Here is a 20,310-nt window from a genome sequence, read left to right as displayed (position 1 = left end):
AATTCATTGTTGTGGGCACCCTCAAGAATAAAGAAGTCAGATAAGTTGCTAAACTAGAACTATAACTTTATTAACCTATAAAGAAGGATTTTTTTTGTCTCAGAAATGTTGTAACTCTCTTCATAAGTTTCATGCAGCCCTTTGTCTTAGGACATCAATAAGACCAGTCTTTTATCCCAGTTACATCTTCATATACCAAGATAGGCCTTTCTGAGCTGGAAGCTATAAAATTCAAGGGCCGCCCATTCAGGCATCCAACAATTTTTTATTTTCTTTCTTGAAAGACCTGTCACTTCAGGCTAATCTATTTTATTTTACCAATTTGTATACCATCCATTTCAAAATGGCTCTTGGCAGTTTATAGTTGAAATACATAAATGTTGAAAAATCAGCTTCATAAATCTCATAAAGACTCTAAAAAGCCTGAGTAAAATGTCAACTGGTAACCAGGAAGATGATAATTTCAAGGACAATGCAATTCTCTTCCAAAAAGAAGACAAAATTTACTATTGATTTAAACAAATCCTGTGCTTAAGACCAAGGAGATAAGTTTATGCTTCTTATTCCACTGTTCTTACCATGTTTCCCTGCCTTTTTTTGCCTCCAAAAGAGGCAGTAGGTCTTACTTTGGGGGGGATGTCTTATTTTTTTCCAGTCACCTGCCTTGCCTCATGATGGCGGTACCGACAGTCCTGTCAGCAGGAGCCTACATGACCGCTGGCCAACTTCTGTGGCTGCTCATGGCTGCTTGTGGCCAGAGGCCGCTTAGCCTGCTGCAGTATGCCACTGCCATGAGGCGAGGCAGGTAGGGGAGGGGGTGGAGTTGCCCCAAGCACCCCATAAGCGCCCAAACACTTTTTGCCCAGAGGGAGACTGGAACCTTTGTCTACTTGCAAATGGGGCAGTTGGAAACCGAGGGATTCATTCTATTTCCAACCGCCCCATTTGCAAGCAAACGAAGCTTCCAGTCTCCATCATTTCTCCGTCTGGGCAAAAAGTGTTTGGGGCCTATGCCTTGGTTTCCAAGCACCCCATTTGCAAGCAGATGAAGGTTCTTGGTGAAAAGTGCATGGTGCGTCCGGATCGCCTGCCTCCCCTCCCCTGCCTCTGCCTCCGTGCTGGACTTACCTGCACTGCTCCAAGGGGCCGATGGAGGTTAGGTTTTATTTTGGGGATAGGGCTTATATTAGGCTCACCCGAAAAAATCAGGGTAGAGCTTATTTTCGGGTGGATCTTATTTTCAGGGAAATACAGTATTCCACTTATTCTAACCAACTTATTAAAACATTTATTGCTCATCAAATGCTCAAATAACCTTTCCTTCAAAGAAACTCAAGATGGATGGATGGATGGATGGATGGATGGGTGGGTGGGTGGGTGGGTGGATGGCACCTCCAGCTGACTTGGTGCTCCATGGCACCAAAAATTGCAATCGCCAATGCCGATTCTGAATTTTTTCCTAGGCAGGAGAGTCAATACAAATTAGAGTGGAGAGAAAAAAATGATTAGTTTGCTTTTGAATATGGACCTAATAAAATATTTTCAGATTGATCAGTAATGAAAAATTAGTTATTCAAAACTGGTGCATTGGGGTATTTTTTCAAAGCACATTGCAATTCAAAAAATAAAGCTGTGTACATTGGGCAAATATTTAGGGAAGTGTGTACCCTAATGCAGACAAATTAGTGCAAATTTATAACAAAAATTTTTAGTTTTTACACACCAAACTTGATAAATTATACAAAGACAAGAAACCAGGAAATATGGTTTTAATGCAGAAGTTCTATTACCTCATCCAACTGCACCAACATCATAAGCACCAGGTCAAGATTGGGATACAACCTGCTCACTTCCTCTTGAGAACAGCCACACTAGAATTATTTTCTAAGCACTTTTCTTAATGCTCCCTAAATCTTAATTTCAGGCAGCATGTGATAGCAAACTCCCCACCACTGCCATAGGCACATCATTCTGAGCAAGGTCATTCTTGGAGGAGAAGGATGAAGTGGTGTGCAAAAATAAAAAAGGCAACTGCAACTATACAATTAATGAGTCCATGTTGACTTTTAAATACTCCATCACCCCAACAGATGGCCCAGAGTCTGAAACTCTTGAAAACTAATGCTGGTTAACAAATACTGCCTGTCTAGGTAGACCAATATCTCACAGGCATAAAATAGACACATAGATTTCTAACTTTTTTGATAACACAAGTACATTTTTGTGCATCTGAATTCTCCCAAGTTTCCATAGTCAGGGGTTCTTCCCTGCCTATTCTAGCAGTGATCCCCAATCTTTCTGGCACCTGGAATCGGTTTCATGGAAGACAATTTTTCCATGGATTGTGGAGGGGAAGAGGAGCACACAACCTTGATTCCTCACATGAGCATTTTACAGTAGGGGGACATCTGAGGTGGAGCTGAAACGATGGTGCTAGCACTGGGGAGACGCTGCAAACACAGATGAAGCTTCACTTGCTCACCTTATCTCCAGCTGTACAGCCTGATTCCTAACAGGCCACGGACAGGTACCGGTTTGTGGCCCAGGGGTTGGAGATCTTGTTCTTGTTTTGCAATAGATTGCTATGCACCATTTCTGGCATGTTTCTAAAACCATTCCTATTTCTATAGCCAGGGCTTTTTTTCTCATAGAACGCTTAGAACGGAGTTCCGGCACCTTTTTTGGATGGAACCTTGTAGGGTAGGCAAGGCGGGTTGTATGACGTGTGTGAGTTCCGGCACTTTTTTTTTTTTTTTTTTTTTTTTAGAAAAAAAGCACTGTCTATAGCCATGGCTTTTGCAGTTCATTAGCAATATCTATTCTGCTCTCAGATTAAGCAAAAGGCTTTTGGAGTGCAAGTAAAGGAAAGGGTTGTCAATCCAGGATTCATGATTCCAAGCTACCAAACAGTCTCAGCCAATGTGGAGCAGCTGCAGTTTCTCCCCCCCTCCTCCTCCCCATTGCCTTCCTGTTCATAACACCCATCCTATTTACAGTGCACCACATCTGATCAATGGCAGCTGGTTGGGAGAGTGGATTATAATCTAGGCAGAGCATGATCGGGAAGGGCAATTACTGATATCACAGTCTATTGTAAAGGACAATAAAAGATATGAGTATAGCCCAGCTCTGAAGCCACGAAGCTCAGAGAGATCGGGAGGTTTGCTTGCTCAGGCAAGATTGAGAAATATGCAGCTTCTGCAGGTAGTGGAAATTTCAGCCATATGGCTAAAGCTTGACAGCCTGGTTCTCACCTTTAAAAATCTAGCCTTTGCTGGGTAGCTTTGGTGCTGTCCTGATTACGATCTTGGAACTCAAGTCAAGGCATGGATTGCATGTTTATGCAAGAAAAGCTTCTTGACTTGCAAATCATAAACTCATTAAAATTTAGCTTGCTCAGAAAATCCTAAAAACCCAGCAGTCACAGGTTTAAGTTTTGAATTTTTAAAAAGTATTTTTAAACCTCTCCACAAAAGGCAATAAGGATTGAAAAAGAAGTTTGGTTTGCCAAACATAAAAACCAAGAAGATAAGGACACGCACAAAAGTGAGACAGAATTAAATCAGTGTGATGAATGGGGTATTTCTTAATGATGAATGGGATGTTTTGTGACATGTCGAGAGAGAAACAGGTGCTTCAAAAATCCAAAGAGCCAAGAGGATGGAAAAATAGGGGTGTGGGGTGTTGATAAACCTCACTTATGATCGGTGGGTTTAATTTGGTACAAGCCATAATCCGGGCAGAAGTGATTACTCCCCCTCTTCCTTCTAGCTATTCTTTTTCAGGGCTAGTAATTTTGGCATGGGGTTTGGATTCAGTTCCTTGGCTTCAGCCACAAAATTACAACGGGTAGTTCATTCTCTTAAAGAACTTTGCAGGGGAAACAAAGCCATGGCTGTGCTCAAGTCCTGAAGAGGACAGCTCTGAGAATGAATGAGGAAAGATTTGCCAAATCAATAGGCACATGAACTCTTCAACCTGAAACTATTGATTGAGAAGTAACTCCCATTGATTTTAATAGCACCACTTAAATGAGGTTAGGAGATCAGCAAGCAGGAAAGTGTTCCCTATACATAATTAATATAAATTGCAAAGAGCCTTGGATGTGACATCCCAATCTATCATCTGGAGATTTGGAAAAGTCTATGAAACCCTTCCAGAGTGATTAACACATATTTAATACAGTGAAGCCCTTATATTTTTAGAAGATGTTCTGATCTCCTCATTAACTCTCTCAGATATGGTATGGTCTAATGGCTCTTTGCCAGATGCATTAGACCAAAATTTCTCCTAATCCACCCGCCCACCACCACTACATACAGTAATGGTCTGCCACCCGTCTAAAGCAAATTGTCTTGTTATCATCCCTGCATCTAATATTGGGAGGAGTCTTGCCTCCATAGGCAAGTTCACATTGTACTACCCCATCCTAAAGTTGTTGATGGAGCCCATTGAATAGCTTTATGCATCCATGCTGATGCCATGCAAAAAAAAACAACAACCCAAATTCATAATTTATGTATTCTCAACATGCATTTTTACCTCCCAGCACAGTTTGATTATATTAAGTGCACAAACACAACACACAGCAAAGTTGCTTGTTCCTTATGGTTTGTAGTTAACATGAATTTCCTTCCAAAATGCCTCCTAAGAAGGTTCTTCAATAAACCTTGACAGGGCATGCTGGATAGTCTCCTACTATTTCTGAATGTGCTGACTGTTCAAAGGAAACTTAATTATTCCAGTCAGAACATGGATGAAATGAGTATGTGGGCAGCACATTTTCACATTTTAAATTCTTCTATCAGTTGCTTCTTGGAAGGAAGAGGGTTGAATCCAGGTGTTATTTCCCTATCCTGGCTGTTGGAATACCAGCTTTAAAGAAATGCATTGAGCTGGCAAATCAGCTTAGAGAAAATCCATTCAACACCCTAATGTTGCATGCAGCTGGTCATTCATGCAGCTGTGTTCCTAGCTGGATCAAACCAAATTCTTCATTTGGAATACAGTATAATATTTTTAATTCACTGTTTGAATTTGAATAGTGGACCCTAGTTGATATTACAGTCATCTAGATTAGACTTCTTTCCTATCTTCTGTAGCATTTGGTTGAATTTGATGGCTGGTTTGCAGTGGGAATTAGACTCTGATACTATCTGACACAAGACACGGTATCCTTCTCAGTTTTTGACAGCTTGTGAAAGTTCACATTTGATCCCTGCCAAAATTAAAAGAGTGAAGCACTCTCAGTTTGAATTTCAAGTACAGTAAACATTTAATAGAATTGTAGCATTCAGGATTTTGCTGGAATATTGTTACATGCTATACTCTGCAGTCTCAGGTATTGGTTCTTTAATTTTTATTTCACCCATATTAAAGCTTTAAACTGAATGCCTTGTATATAATATTTTATGTGTGTATGTTTAGTTTATTGTTATGCCATTATTAGCCAGGAATTCTAGGACTTGGAACCCCAAGTCCTGCCTCAGGTTGGTTAAGGATATCACAATCTTTAAAACAACCCTTTGAAGCAGGTTAAGATTGTTGCTTGTTGCAGTTGCTGCTTTGGGGTGGATGGCTTGCATGCCAGGTTCAATGCCAAGAAAGCCCGCCTAGTTCGAATTTCCCCAATGAAGTATTGGAACTGCAACATCCAAAATCCCCAACCAGCACTATGGCAGCTGGGAAATCTGGGAATTGTAGACTTGACACATCTGAGGGTGCTACTTGGCAAAGATTTCCTTAATACAATAGTCAAAAGGCACTAAACTAGGGATGGTTATACTGTGGACCAGGGTGCCCTTTTCTAATTCTTAGAGCCCCTTCTGGCTCTATCTCCTGAAAAATTGTGGCATAATTTCCTTCCATTTTATTGGGAAACAATTTGAAAAGTATAATATAAGCCCTAGATGCAGTTCAAAAAAAGAGATTGCCAAATTCCACCCCAACAGAGCCAAGACTCATCCCTATATGTAATGCAGGTTCCTACTGTGACTCTTAACTTTCCCCCAAATGGTAGATGTGGACTTTAGCCATAAAAAGGATATTCCACTAAGACATGCAAATTAATTTCTCTTGTCTAGGTAGAAAGATGAAAGATAGAATTATCTGGATATAGATGTATGATTTGAACAAACTGACACAGAAGAAGCATAGTGGCCCGAATGGAACCTATAAAGAGGCAATTAAAAATATTCTGCTAACATGCTTCTTGAGAGCTAAATTTAAAACATTATGTTACTGTAATTAATTTATTGGCATTGACCGTGAAAATAACCGTGTTGCAAAGTTATAAAAACTTACAGCATTTCATATATAGCTAAGTCCTAAGGCATCACCTTTAAACAATGTCAGGGAAATCTGCCCTGACATGGAGAGAATATATGTGCCAATAAGATGTTCCATGTTGGGCATGTATGTTCCACATGAGAGAGGTTTGATCTTACAGGCAGGCTATTTCTCATACATATCAGAACCTTGGGTTGGTTATTTTTCAGAAAGTCCAATCCTAGAATTAAATATTTCCCCAACGTGGTGCCCTCCAGACATACTGGATCACATTCCCCATCATAGTCCAGGGATTATGAGAGAAGATGTCTGACACATCTGGAGGTTGCTAGTTTGAGGAAGAACATGACTTGATACTCCACCACCACCACAGAGAGAGAGAGAAAAAAGTCTTGAAACCATTTTTTTTTCTCCCTGTATGGCTGCATCACCCTTAAGGGCAGGAGAGAGTATTTCCTGCAAGCCATCAAATGAACAGTTGACAGCAACAAGCTGAATGAAAAGACCAGCAGCATCCAGAACTTCTCCGAAGGATGCTAAACATCATGCAAGAAAAGGGGACAGGAGGGAGAGAAGCCAGTCTATCTGAGAGCCTTCCTGTAAAGAGTCTGGGGGTCCTGGGAGCTTAGGTGTCAATTGGAGAGATAAAATACCTTTTAAAGGGAAAAGGAAACGTGGCTGGGGCGTAACAAGAGCGCCTTCGGTAAGCAAAATGTCCCAGCAGATAACAACCCTTATCGCTTTAGAAATAGACGCAACCCCCTCCTTTCCCCAACACGCGCGCACACCGAGGGAGATCTCCGCTGCCCCCCCCCCAAAAAAAGAAACAGCCCTGAAATGTTGAAGGGTTTATCATCGGAGTAGCTTCATTTCTGCTTCTCACAGGTAATATATTGGGGGGGGGGGGGGTCACCTTTCTCGTGCCTCTCTCTTTGTACCCACGGAGCCTTCGTCGCAAAACTATTCGGCGAAGGCTGAGCGGGTAACTTGGCGTATGCTCAGAAACCCTTGCAGCGGATCAGAAGGGCATTGCGCGGGGCTCAGCCTCCCCGCCTCTCAACCCTCTGCTGCTCGAAGCATCTCGAAACGCGGAAGACGAAGCGGGCTGCGGGGGGATGCGGTGCCCTGCCCTACCCTGCCCTGCCCTGCCTTGCTCAGTTCTGCTTACCTTCCCAACGGTGCACCTGCCCCAGGGGAAGGTTGATGCGAGGGCTCGGCTGCTCTCTTCCCGCTCCCGTCGGCCAGCTTTCTGCGGGTCCCTGCGGTCACTGGCGAGCTCATCGCCTCCTCTCTTCAGCAAGCAGAGAGGCGGGCGCCCAGATGTTCCCTTCCTTCCCGGATTGGTCCAGAGGGAAAAGATGTTAGCTTGTTGCTAGGCGCGTTGCTAAGAGCCAGTGACGCTCTTTTCAGCATCTCCAGAGCGGCTCCAGAGGAAAAGGGGAAGTGGACAGAGGTGAGGGCTTTGGGGAGCAGGAAAGAGCAGGGAGCCGGGCGAGGAGGTGGATGGGCAACAGGGCAGGCAAGGGGAAAGGAGTTAGGATAAACGGTGGTCCAGCAAATCAATAGGGCTGTGTGCCGTATTTATTTTTGAGATTCCCTGGACTGAAGCATGCAGTAGATAAATCTACCTGAAGAATTGCTCAGGGAACAGCTGATGAAACTGCCTGCAGAAAGATGCAGATCTTGCCCTCCCAGGGAAACTTGACTGACCGAGTAATTATCGATTATACAACCACATCTCAAAGGGAAAGCAATTTCTGAGTAAGGTGCATAGTGTAGTCCAAATTAGGATGTCCTTCATGGAAGGACATGCATGCAGAGGCCAGCTCCAGAACTATAGAAGCTGCAAATATATAGGGCCATATATAAATCATGTAAGTTTAAGAAGCTGTTATAGTAGAAAATCACATTTCTCCTATAGAATGCTTCTCACCTAAACCAGTATGTAATTGGTGCAGTACATGGTTCAATACTAGGCTAGATACTTCCAATACATGATTAGCAAGTATTCCAGCCAGACTTATCAAGGACATTTCCTTGTTTGAGGTGAAGCAGGCAATGGGTTCCCCCAAGGTGTCAAGTCAAGTTTCAAAACTGGTCTATTCTATTCTAGCTCTTGCTATTTAAGGATTAAATTAAAGGTGCTCCCCCTTCCCTGAAACTTCCTGGGCTCTTTCTTCAAGAGAGAAGGAACAATTCCATATTAAACAGGAGGGGCATGCAGCCTGAATATAGAAGAGCACTGGATGCTGAATGGCTCCTCAGCTCCACTGGCCTCTGCTATTCGTGTCATTTGTCTCCAAATGATCCAGGAACTGAATGATGGAATGGCAAAAATATGAACAGATTTTCTATGATGGGTACATATGACATAGACAGTTGCCTCTCAGAATAATGACTGGAGTCCCAAATGGGTGGCTAACAGCACCAGTGAGATTGTAAACACTTCATTGGGCACCCCTCTGGATCCCTGACCCATTTGAATTTTTCAGTTAAAAAGAAAAAAGTTAAAAAGTGCAAGTTGGTTTACGGCAAATCAAAGTGCATAATTTTTATTTCCAAGATCACCTCTGACTCCAACTGGATCTCTCCCTGGCTTAATAATCTGCATGTACAGATAACTCTCAGGTATGTTTACTGCAATACATTCTTTGTGATGCTGCCTTTATCACTAATGCATAAATGTCAGTTCAAACAGAATTCAGCAACCAGGCTGGTCTTTAGAGAAACTCAGCTTTCCCATTACACTTAAGCACTCACAACCATTTTTTTTCCAACTGAAATACAGGAGGCTGGTAATTAATTTTAAAGCTTACAGTTAGAGCCGAGTTTATGATAGAAAAGTTCCCATTATCTATAATTCCTCTCCTGCCCCCACCTCCACTCCAGGTCATCAAGAAAAGTTGATGATCCAACTTTTGCAGGCTTATATCATAGTGATTGGAGGGTCAAGACTTCTCTTAAACACCTCCCTTTTTTGGGGGGGGGACAAGTATTCTCAGCTACGTCGAAGCTTTTAACAAGGTCCTAAAGCATAAGCAGATTTTTAATTGCTGGTTGAAATTGTCTTCAATATTTCAAAATTTAATTTTGCCTTTGCCAAATAGTAGCAGTAGTGTTAGTTTATTTCTAATATAATAAGGCAAACAAAATCAGCCACATGAGCTTTCTTTGAAACACTGGCTGATGGCAAAATTTAGCTTTGCTTGGAAGTGTTTCTACCTGCACCCTTAGGGGATAAAAGAAAGATGGTGCAACATGTCCTAGGGGAAAGCGAGCAGAGTGACAAGTAACATCCGGATAAACCAATGTTTTGTAACTGGCTATGCCCCCATGGAAGCCATTTTGTGAATAAGCAAGCCACCCTCAGCAAACAATGGTGGGAATCCTAGTGTAAAGAAATCTCTATATTCATTTAGGCCAGGATGGGCAACTTTTGTCTATTCAGATTTGCAGTTCCTCAGAGGAAATCTTTTCAGGTCACATAATGATCAAGACTAAAGAAAGCAGTAAGGGATACATTTCAAGTACATCTTGAAATACATCTAAGTAAGTACAATACTGGGTGAGGTAATCAACCAGTTTAGGATTTGGTATCAGTGCTGATGATACCCAGTTATATCAACCTCCAGCTAGCTAAGTGAGGCTTCCGAGGTTCTGTCCCAATGCCCGGAGGCTGTGCAGGTTTGGATAGGGAGGAACCACCTCCAACTCAATCCTACCAAGACGGAATGCCTGTGGGTGTTGAGCTGCCTGGATCAGGTGATATTTCTTCTCTGATCTTGGTTGGGTTGACACTTTCCCCTTCGAAGGTGATGTCATGTTTAGACTCTTCCTGGACTCACAGCTCCTGCTCAAGAAGCGAGTGGTAACTATAATCTACTGGTTCACCATTATACTGGTTCACCACTATAACTATTATCTGGTTCACCATGGAGCTGTCCTTGAAGACTATCTAAAAGCTTCAGCTGATCCAGAAAACAGCAGGGTGGCAATAATGAACACACCTCAGTGTGCCCCACCTTGAGTTACTTATAAAATAGTAAAGGTGAGATAAAAATCTAATAAATAAAATACCTCTACTTTGAAAATGTATTGGTTGTCAGTTTGTTTGTAGATGTGATTCAAGTTGCTCAATACCATCTATAAACCATAGGATTTGGCCACTTGAGGTCTGTCTCCCAAAATATTTGTGTGGCCAGGGCTATTTTTGTCATAGAACACCCAGAACAGAGTTCCAGCACCTTTTTTGAATGGAACCTTGTAGGGTAGGCAAGGCGGGTTGTATGACGTGTGTAAGTTCCGGCACTTTTTTTTTTTTTTTTACAAAAAAACCACTGTGTGTAGCCAATTCAATATGACAGAGATGGCACACCCCAAGTTCCTTCAATTAAACAGTGCCATCTATCCAGGCCAGGAGTCTTCAAACTTGGCCCTTTTATGACTTGTGGACTTCAACTCTGAGAATTCTGGGAGTTGAAGTCCACAAGTCATAAAAGGGCCAGGTTTGAAGACCCCTGATCCAGGCCCTGGAAATGCAGCTTCTCTGTCTCAGTCCCTGCCTTCTGGAATGAGGTTCCCCCCAAGATCCAAATGTCCCCTAACTAGCTGGTGTTTCAAAGGGCTCTAAAGACCTGGTTCTTCACCCAGATCTTCGGTGAAAGTTAGTGAAGTCTCCTTTGGACCCAAATGTTTTCCACTTGATTTGTCATCCTGCCATCTTTATTCTTATTATTGTTTCTTGTTCCTTATGTCTTGCTTTTCACGTTTTAAATAATTAAATAAACCACTAAGACTCTCTGGGCAATACTGATCGATACTAGGAACAACATACTCCAGAAATTATGTGGAAGTAAATGGGGAGCTTCAGCTGCCACCCTCAGATTATCAGCACTAGGGCTGGTGTGCTTTGCAGCTGAATATATATACTGTGCCCCTGTGCCCTACTAGTAAGTTAGACACCAGACTCAATGACACCATGAGGATTATAAGCAGATGTATTAAAACCACTCCAACTTGCTGGCTTCCTATTTTGAGCCATATAGCACCGCCAGCTTTACGAAGGCAAGATGCACTAGTGAGAGAATACAGAAAAGTTATGAACAACTCACTCCTACCAGTGCATGCCGACTTTCCTAATTTTTCAGCAGGAACACTCAAATCCAGGAAGCCCCCACTGGCACTTGCACAACATCTGCCCAACAGCTATAACATCAGTTCTCAATGGAAAGCCAAATGGGTCACTGAATGCCCAGTTATAAGAAGACATATAAATGACCTGCTCCCCCCAAAAAACAGGTGCCAGGCTTTGAACTACCATGTCAGCAATGGACAATCCTGAATAAGATTGACACCTCATATGGCATCTGCTGGGACTCTATATAAATGGGGCATAGAGTCCTTTCTCGGTGTGACTGTGGGGTCCCACACCAAACTGTAGATCACATTTTGAGTGTGTCTATAAGCTCAGGGCATTTACCAGTCCAGTATCTGATTTTTTAAATAAAAACAATGCTGCGCTTCAATGGTTAGATGGCCTAGACATTAATATTTGAACATAGATCTTTTTGACATTTATATTTTATTGGGTTCTACTAATCTAGTTAAAATGTTAATGTATATTGCTAGTCCATGTATAAATAAATAAATAAATAAATAACTCCCTGGGCATTAGGGAGCATATACATGTAATAAATAGTAATAATACCAATTATCCTCTTTGTCCCAAACACCAGATTGCAGAAAAAAACCAGTGAGCTCTTTCCAGACATATCTATTGAACTCTTGCATAGATTTGAAACTAGGCTAGTTGTTCTTCTTGCCTCACCTCTAGGTCTTGCCAGCTTATTCAGTCATTACATGGTGACTATAATTGTTCTCATGCTGCCATGCAAAAAGCATCATCCTGACCCCATTCTCTCTCCCCACCTCCCTACCCTGTAAAGTCATTGTTATCTGCTACAATGGTAAAATGCATGTTGTGCAGGTAGAAAATCTCTGATTCAGTCTCCAGCATTTCCAAATAATGGTAAGAAAGATCAATCAGAAATCATGAAAAGCCATTAGTAGTACAGTATACTTAAAGAACAATGCTCTCAAATGAGCCACATTCAAACAGCTTCTTATATTCCCACTGAGAATGATTGCAACTCAGTGGTGAAACAAATACTTTGCATAGGAAAGATCTCCATGTTCAATCCTTGGTATTTTCAAGGTCCCTTCCAACTCTGTTATTTTGTTAAAGGTCACCCTGGGATTCTTGGAGCAGCTCCTTTAACTGTGCAATCAAAAATGCACAATCAACCACTTCTCCAGGGGCCATCCAAAAGTTATCACCTACTTAAATAGGACGATGTAGGCAAAGGACAATATTATCAAAAACATGAGGAATAAAGTTTTAATGAATGCAATCAGGGCTGTGGAGTCGGAGTCGAGGAGTCGGAGTTGGAGGAAATTTTGGGTACCTGGAGTCGGAGTCGGCAAACAATGCACCGACTCTGACTCCTACTAAATTTAGATTGGAATTAAAAAAAAAAGCAAGTTTAAATGTCCCAATTCACAAAAAGTTATAATTAATGACTTCTCTACTGTAAGAATAAAGACCAATGCATGCAGTGCCTCACGTAACCGCAAAACGAACACGTTAAGTGACTGCGAAGAAGCATGCTTTTCATGTGCTTCACTATATGGCATGCCTTTCTTTCCTTCAAGGAATGTATAAAATACATTCGCATATTAATACAGAGGAGTCGGAGTCGGAAGTACAAAAAACTGAGGAGTCGGAGTTGGAGTCGGAGTCAGAACATTTATCTACCGACTCCACAGCCCTGAATGCAATCTCATATTTAGGTGAAGTAAAATTAACATTTATTTTTTTCCTGACTACCCAATTTTGGAGGATGGCCTCTGGCAGATAGTTCAAAGGTCAAGTGAGGCTCTTAATAGGAAAGAGGTTGTGCATGTCCCATTGGGATAAACAATATTGACTTGGGGGACCAGTGTTACTTGAGTAAAGTAGCAGCCTGTGGTCAGAGAAATTGTTGCACCAGTTCAAAGGGATTATGGTTGATCATGCAGCTGCAAGACAACCTGCTATGTGAAACTATCACATCATCATATCTTTAGCACCCAATGGATTCAGGACCTGTTTTGAGTTGCTGTTAAAGCTTGCGTTTTTCTTTTTTCTTTCAATAAGAGGTAACCCTTCCCAAATAAGAATACGCCATACAAAGCTGTCTGTGTGGCTTGGCATCCACCTCTTTCACATTTTTTTATTGTGTACTTACCAGGGAGATGTTCAGTTACCATGGAGATAAAACTCACAGAAGTATCTAATCACTAATAGAGGGTGAACTCAGCTTGAGTAATGAATTTTCAGTCAAGAGCCCCAAAGAATCTCAATGTTGAGAATGGAACATATTTCAATTCTGAATTCACTCTATTACCTGGATCCCCCACCTCAACACAATTCCCCATTTGTTGTGGCATGCCTGAGTCTTCCTGTGCTTTTATGCCATTTTTCTCTCTTTTCTCTTCCTTACCCCCTGCCTAGTTCTGACACATTTCATCTTCAAGTGGAGATTCACAGGAAGTGTTCCTTTAATACAATATAGAATTAAATTGTAAAATTTGCTGCCTTAAGAAATGAAGAACACCAATTTACATGGCTTTAAAAGGGAACTTCACTTCAAATCCTGCTGTGTTGCCTCATCATGGTAGGGTCTGTCTGTGGGAGTAGTGAGCAAAGGACACCATTAAGAGTATAAAATCCCAGCAGGATTACCCAAGTCATCCCAATTGCGCGCACGCACGCACGCACGCACACACACACACATACACACACACAGGAAAGAGAGCTAGTATATATAGAGAGAGCTTGTGTGTGTGTGTGTGTGTTTGTATGAGAGAGAGACAACTGCAGCAATGGTGATGGATTATTATTTTGCTATCATTTCATACTTCATAGGAGAAGGCAAACCATTTCTGTATTTTATCAAGAAAATCATGTGGGTACAATATATAATATTGAGTAAAGCTGTAGTCTGATAAGGACGAGGGGTGACATGATAACAGTGTTCCAATATCTCAGGAGCTGCCACAAAGAAGAGGGAGCCAAGCTATTTTCCAAAATGCCAGAAGGCAGGACAAGAAGCAACGGGTGGAAACTAAGCAAGGAGAGAAGCAACCTAGAACTAAGGAGAAACTTCCTGACAGTTAGAACAATTAACCAGTGGAACAACCTGCCTCCAGAAGCGGTGAATGCTCCAACACTGGAGGTTTTTAAGAAGAGATTGGACAGCTATTTGTCTGAAGTGGTACAGGGTTTCCTGCCTGAGCAGGTGGTTGGACTTGATGACCTCCAAGGTCCCTTCCAACTTTATTATTATTATTAAATGGCATTCAACAGCATCAAGTCTTTTAGAATACTAATGCTTTTTTTAATTGTTAGATTAAAGCCTTCAGAACATCTAGTTGCTGCATATTGCCATGCATGAGAAGAAAATCCAAAACTGCAAATACAAAATTACACTGAAAACATGGAACATCAGCAGCATGAAGTTAAACATAGGACAGCTCAACAGATGAAATGAATCAACTACACATTGTCATCTTAGGCATCAGTAAATAGATCGGAACTGAATCTTTTCAGTCAGATATCACAGTTTACTATCCAGGACATGAAAAGCAAAGAGGTGGAATGTGATACTGGGTCAGTGGGGAAGGAGGTAGTGTCATCTGTTGGCCCCATCAATCCTTCTAGGATATACCAAATCTAAACAGACCTAATATAGTACATATAGTGTTAAACTAAATTCAGTCATTCAGTTGTACTGTGTAAACTTTTAAACCCAGTCAGCTAACCAATTCTGCCTGCTCAGTTGCCCAAGAAACAGCCAAAGAAATGGTGACAGAAAAAGCAAGTCTCCTGATTACAAACAAGACACTGTAGAACTCAAGTTCTGATTGACTGCAGTGACGAGCCATATCTACCAATTTAAGATGGAAAGACTAATTATGTCCTGCCTGTCTTTTCTCATCAAGGACTCATGGAATACTAGCTCCTTTGTGGAGAAAACGAGTAGGAAACTGTCTTCTCAAAAGCTTGACTTTTGATCCTGTTTGTGTGATTGTATGCTACCAGAACCACCCCAAAACAATCTGAGTAGATTAAAATTAGAACCATTATAATTATAAATCACCCTGTAAACTAAGAACGGCTACAGAAATTATTTCTAACAACAACAACAACAACAACAACAACAACAACAACAACAATAATAATAATAATAATAATAATAATAATAATAATAATAATAAGTTGGAAGGGACCTTGGAGGTCATCTAGTCCAACCCCTGCTCAGGCAGGAAACCCTATATCATTTCAAACAAATGGCTGGCAGTCTCTTCTTAAAAACTTCCAGTGTTGGAGCATTCACAGCTTCTGGAGGCAGGTTGTTCCACTGATTAATTGTTCTAACTATCAGGAAATTTCTCCTTAGTTCTAAGTTGCTTCTCTCTTTGGTTAGTTTCCATCCATTGCTTCTTGACTTGCCTTCAGGTGCTTTGGAGAATAGCTTGACTCCCTCTTCTTTGTGGCAACCCCTGAGATATTGGAACACTGCTATCATGTCACCCCTCATCCTTCTCTTCATTAAACTAGACCAGGGGTACGCAACCTTGGCTCATTTATGACTCATGGACTTCAACTCTCAGAATCTGGCTCAGGAATTCTAGGAGTTGAAGTCCACAAGTCATAAAAGAGCCAAGGTTTCCTACCCCTGAACTAGACATACATAATTCCAGCAACCATTCCAGTCCCCTAATCATCTTTGTTGCATTTCTCTGTACTCTTTCTAGAGTCTCAACATCTTTTTTACATCATGGTGACCAAAACTGGATGCAGTATTCCAAGTGTGGCCTTACCAAGGCATTGTAAAGTGGTATTAACACTTCACGTGATCTTGATTCTATCCCTCTGTTAATGCAGCCCAGCACTGTGTTGGCCTTTTTGGCAGCTGCGGCACACTGCTGGTTCATATTTAAGGGATTGTCCACTAGGACTCCGAGATCCCTCTCACAATTACTACTATTGAGTAAGGTATCACCTGTGCATTTGGTTTTTCTTGCCTAAATGTAGAACCTTACTTTTTTCACCACTGGATTTCATTTTGTTAGATAGCCCCCAATGTTCAAATCTGTCAAGATCCTTCGGTATCTTAAGCCTATCTTCTGGAGTGTTGGTTATTCCTGCCAGCTTGGTGTTGTTTGCAAATTTCTTGGGTTCCCCATCTATCCCCTCATCCAAATCATTGATGAAGATATTGAAGAGCACTGGGCCCAGAACAGAGCCCTGGGGCACCCCACTACACACTTCCCTCCATGTAGATGCAGTTCCATTGAGGACCACACACTGAGTACAGCCGGTCAGTCAGCTACAAATCCATCTGGTGGTGATGCTGTCTAACCCACATTTTTCTATCTTATCAAGTAGTAGGTTGTGATCTACTTTATCAAATGCCTTACTGAACTCCAAGTAAATTATATCTACAGTATTCCTCTAGTCCACTAATTTTGTCACCTTGTCAAAGAATACAATAAGATTTGTCTGGCATGATCTGTTTTTGACAAACCCATTTTGGCTTTTAGTAATGACTTTGTTTGCCTCTAGGTGTTTGTTGATTCGTTGCTTGATTATCTTTTCCAGAATCTTTCCAGGTATTGAGGTCAAGCTGATAGGTCTGTAGTTTCCTTGATCCATTTTTTTCCCTTTTTTGAAGATGGGAACTACATCAGCTTTTTTCCAGTCTTCTGGTAGTTCCCCAGTGCTCCAGGATCTTTGAAAGATATAGTTCAGTGATTTTGAGATCACATCTTCTAGTTCCTTCAGAACCTTGGGGTGTAATCCATCTGGTTCTGGTGATTTGAACTTATCTAGGCTGAATCAGATGCTCACTTACCATTTTCTTGCCTATCTTAACTTGTGTTTCTAATCTGTTTTTGATAGGTTGGACTGTTTTTTTCCCTGTGTGTAAAGACGGATGGAAAAAAATGAGTTAAATAGTTCTGCTTTCTCCCTGTTGCTCGTCACCTTCTTGCCACTTTCTCCCACTAATGGACCAATCATTTTCTTAACTTTTTTCTTATTTTTTACATGTTGAAAGAACCTTTTTTTATTTTTGACTTTTGTCACAAGCCTTAGTTCATTTTGAGCCTTAGCTTTCCTCACTTCATCTGTGCAGGCTTGGGCTAAGGATATTCTGCCTTAGTTAAATGCCCCTCTTTCCACTTTTTTATACGTCCTTTTTGTCTTTCAATTTATCAGAGAGTTCTTATGCAGCCATGCTGGTTTCTTTTGAGAGCTATTATTTTTCTTCTTCGTTGGTATTGTGCTAGGTTGGGCTTTTATAATCTCATTTTTCAAAAATTCCTGAGCTTCTTGAATTGTTTTCCCCTTGAGGATTCTCATCCATGGAATCCTTCCCAAGCTCTCTCTAAGTTTATTGAAATTAGGTCTCTTAAAGTCCAAGACTCTAGTTTGATTGTGGTCTTTTGCTTGTGCTTGCATAATATTGAATTCCAATATTGCATGATCCCCCCCCCCCAAGGTTCCTGTGGCTTCTATCATTTCATCTCTGTTAGTGAGAATTAGGTCCAATATGGCTAATCCCCTAGTTCTCTTCTCTACTTTTTGGGAGACAAAGTTGTCTGCTAGGTTTGTCAGGAATCTGTTTGATCTTCCACTTGGTGCAGAGTTTGTCTCCCAGTTGATGTCAGGGTAATTAAAGTCCCCCATTACTATTTTGATGTGCTTCCTACATACCTTAGTTAACTGACTAGGAAAAAGTTCATCTATTTCCTCTATTTGGTTGGGTGGCCTATAGTATACACCTATGGTAATGTCATTTTTTTTCTCCTTTTATATTGACCCAAATGCATTCAAGACAGTTTTCATCATTGCTGTACTCTATTTCTATAGAGATGCAGTTATTTCTTATATAGAGAGCAACTCCATCTCCTGTTTTGGCCTGTTTCTTTTAAATAATTTAAATCCCTCTGGCTGTGTGTTCCATTTGTGGGTTTCATCCCACCAGGTTTCCATAATCTTTGATATTATCTTTAACATGCAAAGGGTCCTTTGATATGTAGCCACCTATAATTTTATAAGCAGGAAGAATAGAAACATTTGTAATAAATAAATGAAAAAAATGAAGAAATGAATGGATTAATGCAGTGGAGGATATTCAGAATATTCTCATTAGGTTTTATCAGATAATAAGAAGGAAGGCAAAAGAAACAACAAGCCATACTTTAAACCTCTTTCTCTGACACCTTATGGACCAGTGTGCTATCTCTGATAACACAGAATAACTGCCCTTTTTTGTTATGGATAAAGCTAAGAATTTCTACCTATGAAATTGCCTCACTGCATTGAGTGACTCAAACTCCATTGACAAGACACATCTGGTTGTAAGCCTGGTTCCAGGTTTGAAGAGACATTGGATAATGAGTCCTCTAATCTTATCCTTTCTATTGGCTACATTGAAGGCATGATTGAAATCTGTGCCAGATGGTATCAACAAATTTAGAAGTGGAAACTATGGGAACTGGCAGGAAAAAGAAACTTAGCTGTTTCCAAAAAAAGTACCCTGAAAACAAGCTGGCTGTGCTTCTTTATTCCTTTAAACCCTGAGCATTGTTTTTAGTGCACACTAAGAGTAGATAAGTTATTTCCAGTTACACAGCTTCAACAATGTGTAACATCCAAGACTTTCAGCTCCTTCAGAAAACAATATTTCACAAAGAATATTAGGTCTGCGTAACAAGAAGAAAGGTTGGCCCATCACAAAGAACCATGTTGTTTGGATAAAAGACTCATCCTATTAAGTCTTGGCCAAGATATAAAGAAAAAGTCATATTGGGTTTTGAGCAGACATGTCTGAAGGAGAGGTACAAGTAGCAACATGTTTAAAATGTCTGAACCAAAAGGAAATGGAGTAGGAAAACATAGCCAAGCAGATACTGAAAATGCAGTTCCCTTGCTTTTAACTTGTAAAATTTACTAGCCCAATGGTTTCCCTAATGGTTCCACTCATAATACTAACCATGCATTCAATTCCTGTTGTCCAAGTGTCATTCAGCCTGTTAAAAATGAGAGTCAGTGTAGTATAGAAGCTAAGGTACTGGATTAAAAATGAGGTGCAGGTTCTAGTCCCTCCTTAAGCATGGAAGCCAGCTGTGTGACCTTTCCCGCTCAGTCCTTATCAGCCTCAGACTCTGCAACAAGCTGGATGATAAATAGGTATAAATAAATAAACCTCTTGTTGCATCACACATTGATTGCTTTGCTAAAAGAACCAGATGAGTGCGTTGCAAACACAAGCAAACTTTGTAACCACTTGCTAAAATGTGGTTTATTCTATCATGTCGAAATCTGAAAGAATAGATTGTAGTAATGTATCTTAACATAGCAAACATCTTGTTTTCCCCTCTCTGTTCATTTCTTTGTTCTGTTTTTCAGAAAATGAAAAAAATACAAAATGCCTGTTAATTTATGCCAACATTCAGTGATTCTCAAAGGCAAAATGAAAAACTGGTTACAGATAAAGACATTGCCAATGTTGGCTGAGTATTAGGACCATCAGTGATTGCATAAAAGGCTAGCAGTGGGAGAAATGCCCAGGCTTTCTCTGCTCAGGGCCATTCTTCCCTCCTGAAGAAGTTCTCCTCAGACAGTCTCCAGTAGGCTTCTGAGGCTCAGATATTAAATCAGAGGAGGAGTCTAGGAGCAAACAAAACAGATTTTAGTAATCTAATTTAATTGGGTCACGACATAAGCCTAAGACTGAAAATCAGGCTTGTCAGATGCTATATTTTTTCTATCCTGCTCTATGGAGTAGAGAGTTGGTCTCTGACAGAAGGCCACCTGAAGAGACTAGAAGCATTTGAAATGTGGATTTACAGGCGGCTGTTACGTATAAGCTGGGTTGACAAGATCAGAAATGAGGAGGTGATAAGCCGCCT

Source organism: Protobothrops mucrosquamatus, unplaced genomic scaffold, assembly GCF_001527695.2.
Source record: "Protobothrops mucrosquamatus isolate PMUCROS unplaced genomic scaffold, P.Mucros_1.0 scaffold2151, whole genome shotgun sequence".
Taxonomy (NCBI): Eukaryota; Metazoa; Chordata; class Lepidosauria; order Squamata; family Viperidae; genus Protobothrops; species Protobothrops mucrosquamatus.
The sequence above is the reverse complement of the archived record's forward strand: the minus strand, read 5'-3'. Positions refer to the sequence as shown.